The sequence below is a fragment of the Drosophila bipectinata genome, chromosome XR (genome assembly GCF_030179905.1).
Source record: "Drosophila bipectinata strain 14024-0381.07 chromosome XR, DbipHiC1v2, whole genome shotgun sequence".
Taxonomy (NCBI): Eukaryota; Metazoa; Arthropoda; class Insecta; order Diptera; family Drosophilidae; genus Drosophila; species Drosophila bipectinata.
The window spans coordinates 1076911-1082475 of NC_091735.1; the positions used below are offsets into that span (position 1 = coordinate 1076911).

General features: G+C 38.3%; 1 non-coding gene across 1 annotated transcript; it reads left to right on the forward strand.

Annotated features, from left to right (window-relative positions):
• Positions 1 to 1142: 1142 nt before the first annotated feature.
• LOC122321435 (5S ribosomal RNA) lies at positions 1143 to 1261 on the forward strand. Its single transcript, XR_006246115.1, has one exon. It is a non-coding gene; the product is annotated as a 5S ribosomal RNA (ribosomal RNA).
• The last annotated feature ends 4304 nt before the right edge of the window (positions 1262 to 5565 follow it).

A 5565-nucleotide genomic window follows, 5' to 3' on the forward strand; every position in this document is an offset into this window, starting at 1 on the left:
ATGTCCCGCTAATAACATGTAATACAATTTCAAGGGAGTCCTTCCGGCATTTTGTCATCCGACACGTCCGTCACTTATTTTTACAATAATTGTAATAGAATACAATTAAAAATAATAATAATAACGTAAAAATTAAAAATAAAAAAAAAAAATAAATAAATCTGTATAAAAAGAATCATAATACTAAAACTTTATCAAAATTGGAAAAACAGCCCGCTGTTGTAATCGAACCCAGGACCCCATGAATAAGGACCGCGCACTATCCATCTAGGCTACCCTCGAAGTTGATTTTATGATACTTAAAATTGGTGTTAAAGGAGACGCTAGAAACTATACCAAAAACAGAGCTGACGAGTAAGGATAGTAAAAGATATTTCTGATCTATTTACTCTTACATTGGTTCGATTACAACGTTTCAAACTTTCAACGTTCCAAAGATGTTACGATCTAAAAATAGAATTTCTCAAATGTTTTCATTATTACAGCGGGTTCCACGACGGAAAAAATGAAAACATTTGAGAGCGGGTTCCACGACGCGGCCTGCCAAAGTGCCGTAGAACCCGCACTTATAGACATTTTTACAGCGGGTTCCACTACGAACTGAGACGATGTTAAGGTGATTTTACAATTTTGTATTTTTTTTATTGGATTATAAATTTAGGAAAAAACATTAAAAGAATAAAAATATAATATAAATAGATTTATAATTAAAAAAAAAAATGGACTTCCCGAGCCTGGTTTGAACTCAGTTTACTTTGCACACCAGCCAAGCACTCTACCACTCGGCTATTCCTCATTCGTTGTCGCGCGAAAAATTTTTCAAACTTAACTTGTCGCGCAATGGAACCCGCTCGTTCCAGCGGGTTCCACTGCTGGAACCCGCCATAGAAAATTTTTCTTTGTATGAGATGTCCCATCTATGTACTGTATAATCTTTGCCACGGCTCATACATCTTTTAGATACACCTGGAATCCCCTGTAGGGTCAAACCTTTACGGGAAATTCATTTTCATTCTGGCTGCCGCTTTGTGGAAGCCCTTAGGCATCTTTCAGATACTCCTGCGTATCTTGGCAGCCCCAAATAACACACAGGTTAGGCGTCCAACCAAAATATAAAGCTATAGATTAACCCTGCGACTTTCGCCAACGACCATACCACGCTGAATACATCGGTTCTCGTCCGATCACCGAAATTAAGCAGCGTCGGGCGCGGTTAGTACTTAGATGAGGGACCGCTTGGGAACACCGCGTGTTGTTGGCATCGTCAACAACTTTTTGCCCCCCGTTTTCCCCATTTTGCCTATGGCCTAGCCATTCCAGTTACCCCATTGCAGTTTACTCCATGAAAAATATGTTTTATTTTATTTTATTTATTTTTATTATTTTACCCATCTGCACCTCTCCCCACGGCCAAAGATTATAAAGTACATAGATGGGACATCAGGGCCCAAAACGGTCAACTTTTTGCGTCGAGCTTGTTGGTGAGGGGGGAAACGCACATGCATACGATTCTATTTTTAGAACTCATTACATGTATTTGTTGTTTTATAAAAATAGATTGTCTTTTTAACTAATATCTCATTAATATAGGTTTAAGAATAAATTATTATGCCCTTGCAGAGGGTATTATAATTTTGGTCAAAGGTGTGCAACGCAGTGAAGGAGACAACTCAGACCCTCGAATATATATTTTTGATCAGGATCACCTCCTTAGTTGATATAAGCATGTCCGTCAGTCCGTCTTTCTGTCTGTCTGTTTCTACGCGAACTAGTCTCTCAGTTTTAAAGCTATCGAGTTGAAACTTTGCACACACACTTCTTTCCTTTGTACGCAGTATATAAGTCGGAAGGCCGACATCTCTCTTGCCAAACTCCCATAACTTTCCAATGGGTTTGACTTCTGAGAAATTCTTAAGTGCTTAAATGGACTCACCTGCCTTGAAGAACGACTTTTTTCACCGAGAATCATTTTTATGGGGATTATTTCCTTCGGCGTACGCTCACAATTTCATGACTGAAACTATTCGACCCGCTTGGATCCTCGAAGCTGTAGGGCACTAAGTAAATACCAAGCTGTACAGAAAGCACAGTATATTACTGAACAAATCATGCCTAACAGAACTTTAAGGAATAAATGATATTTCTTTTATTGCCGACGAATCTGATCGCAAAGAACAATGTCTTTACCAGCTTAACCACTCCCAAAATGCTGCCAAGCTCGAAAAAAATTTATTATGCCGCGGAGACCATGAAACATTATTGGAAAATAATATCAATAATATCTGTCTCTCTCTCTTTCTCTTCCTCTAAAGCGAACGGTCGTTTGCTTTCAATTCCAAGCATAGCTCAGCTCTATTTCTCCCACTTCTTTTTTTTTCTTTCGAGTGAAATAGATGTCTTATCTCTTACTTATCTTTCTATACATTTTTGGAATTTAAACTGGTCTGTTCGATGAAGTCTTGTAACAAGACTATCTCCTCATCCTAGCCTACCATTTATTGCTGGCTATGTGAAAACGTCGTACAAGCCAAGTGCGCCGGGTTCACTGCCTCAGTTTCAGATGCCATTTCCCGAAGGCCTGGCTTAGATTATTGTTGTGATAATTGTCGTGCTGTCCAAGATGAAATGAGGTCGTTCATGAGACAGACAAAGAATGGATTTAAAGAGTTGACCACTTACTTTCGTAAAATCAATGACCAGCTCTGTGCGATTGACTCTCAGTTTAGCGGCCTTCAGCTGCTAAATCAGGTCCTAGGCGTAAGAAATCCGCTGTTTGTGATCCGCCTTAGCCTACTCACCCGACATTAACGCAGTCGCTCATATCTCTGGCCACCCCAAGGGGTAGAACTGAGAACAATTTGCCGTCCGAATTTCTCAGGGAAAATGAGCACTGATATATCCTCCGAGGGTTTCTACCATGTGATTGGTCCTAGTGAATAAAACCCCCGTTAAACCCTCCGTTATTACCCAACAGGGTATTTCACAGTCCGGACGTCCAGTACTGACTGATGCTGCAGTCCTCGTACCTGAGACACCAAAAACCCTTACAGGTGATACCTCCATCGAAACACATATTTGTTTCTCGGCTTGCCCATGATACTTCAGAGATTGATATCTAGGCTTATAAATGTGGAGGACATAGCTAAATATAAATATAAATATAAATATATAAAGCGCACGTATTCTTGTCTTCTATTCAATCCGTTTTTAATCTTATGACTGATTGTGACCAGTTTGTATCTGTGGGCGACTTTAATATCCCAGAATTAAAGTGGTCCAACGTCGATAACTCACCATCTTTATCACTTATTACCTATCATCTTTAACACCATGACTTCATCGCGGGCATGTTTGACATCCGTTCGTTTGAAACCATTCCTAGTATCGATCAGATGTCTCCATGCGTGGGAAATAAGATTCGCTGTTTCCGTAAAGCTGATTTTCCCAAACTTAATAGCCTTGTCGATACATATGATTGGTCCGATATTCTGGCATGCATCCATCTTTATGTTACCTAAGAAACATTTTACCGTACTTTAAATACATTTTTCGACTCATGTGCGCCTGTCCGCTCCGCTCCGTCCGCTCCGTCCTCCCGGATCTCCAGCTACTTAGATGGAAGAACACAAAGAGTTTTTTTAAAAACATACATTCCCGCCTGGTCCGTGCTACATCTGGCGTCCATCAAGGAAGTAATCTTAAAACGTTAATATTTACTCTTTTCATTGATGCTGCTTTAACGAACTCTCTAGTTCTGATGTATGCAGATGATGAATGCTTTAAGATCAGAAAAAATACATCGCTGCCCAATTCTGTCTTCAGTCTGATCTTAAAAATTTTCAAAAATCGTGTTGAGCAAATTATTTAATACTAAATGGATTAAAATGCAAGCTTCTGTCTTTTTATCGTTCTTGCCCTCTGCAGGCTTAGTATCATCATAGAATCCGTACAAAAAAATTGCTTAACTTTTTCACTTAGTCTTCACAACTGGGATGCAAAACTTAATTTTTCATCTTATAGTAGCAGACTTCTACTAATAAACTTACCTAGCATAACAAATCGCAGGACAATGCTAGGTGTAGCATTCAACAAAAATGTTAGCCTTTGCATGTATGTGTGACTGCTCGCACGACGGAGTAAAAATGTTTTGGCTTCCAAATTTCAATTTCAATTTCTCGTTTCTGTTTTCGATGTGCCGATGTGGTAGTTGGTAGAACAAATAGTATTTTTAATCGCGGCAGATCGAGACAGGATGGTAGCGTAATGCATAGAGTAGTTACTCTATGTGTAATTTTTTTGTGTTCAAATCCTCGTAAGGACTTCGAACTTTTTCTTTCTTTTGTAATAATTTTTTTTTTTATTTGTCTTTAATTGTAATATTTTTATTTAATTTTACAATTGTAAAAATTTTTTCATCTTTATTATGTCCCGCTAATAACATGTAATACAATTTCAAGGGAGTCCTTCCGGCATTTTGTCATCCGACACGTCCGTCACTTATTTTTACAATAATTGTAATAGAATACAATTAAAAATAATAATAATAACGTAAAAATTAAAAATAAAAAAAAAAAATAAATAAATCTGTATAAAAAGAATCATAATACTAAAACTTTATCAAAATTGGAAAAACAGCCCGCTGTTGTAATCGAACCCAGGACCCCATGAATAAGGACCGCGCACTATCCATCTAGGCTACCCTCGAAGTTGATTTTATGATACTTAAAATTGGTGTTAAAGGAGACGCTAGAAACTATACCAAAAACAGAGCTGACGAGTAAGGATAGTAAAAGATATTTCTGATCTATTTACTCTTACATTGGTTCGATTACAACGTTTCAAACTTTCAACGTTCCAAAGATGTTACGATCTAAAAATAGAATTTCTCAAATGTTTTCATTATTACAGCGGGTTCCACGACGGAAAAAATGAAAACATTTGAGAGCGGGTTCCACGACGCGGCCTGCCAAAGTGCCGTAGAACCCGCACTTATAGACATTTTTACAGCGGGTTCCACTACGAACTGAGACGATGTTAAGGTGATTTTACAATTTTGTATTTTTTTTATTGGATTATAAATTTAGGAAAAAACATTAAAAGAATAAAAATATAATATAAATAGATTTATAATTAAAAAAAAAAATGGACTTCCCGAGCCTGGTTTGAACTCAGTTTACTTTGCACACCAGCCAAGCACTCTACTACTCGGCTATTCCTCATTCGTTGTCGCGCGAAAAATTTTTCAAACTTAACTTGTCGCGCAATGGAACCCGCTCGTTCCAGCGGGTTCCACTGCTGGAACCCGCCATAGAAAATTTTTCTTTGTATGAGATGTCCCATCTATGTACTGTATAATCTTTGCCACGGCTCATACATCTTTTAGATACACCTGGAATCCCCTGTAGGGTCAAACCTTTACGGGAAATTCATTTTCATTCTGGCTGCCGCTTTGTGGAAGCCCTTAGGCATCTTTCAGATACTCCTGCGTATCTTGGCAGCCCCAAATAACACACAGGTTAGGCGTCCAACCAAAATATAAAGCTATAGATTAACCCTGCGACTTTC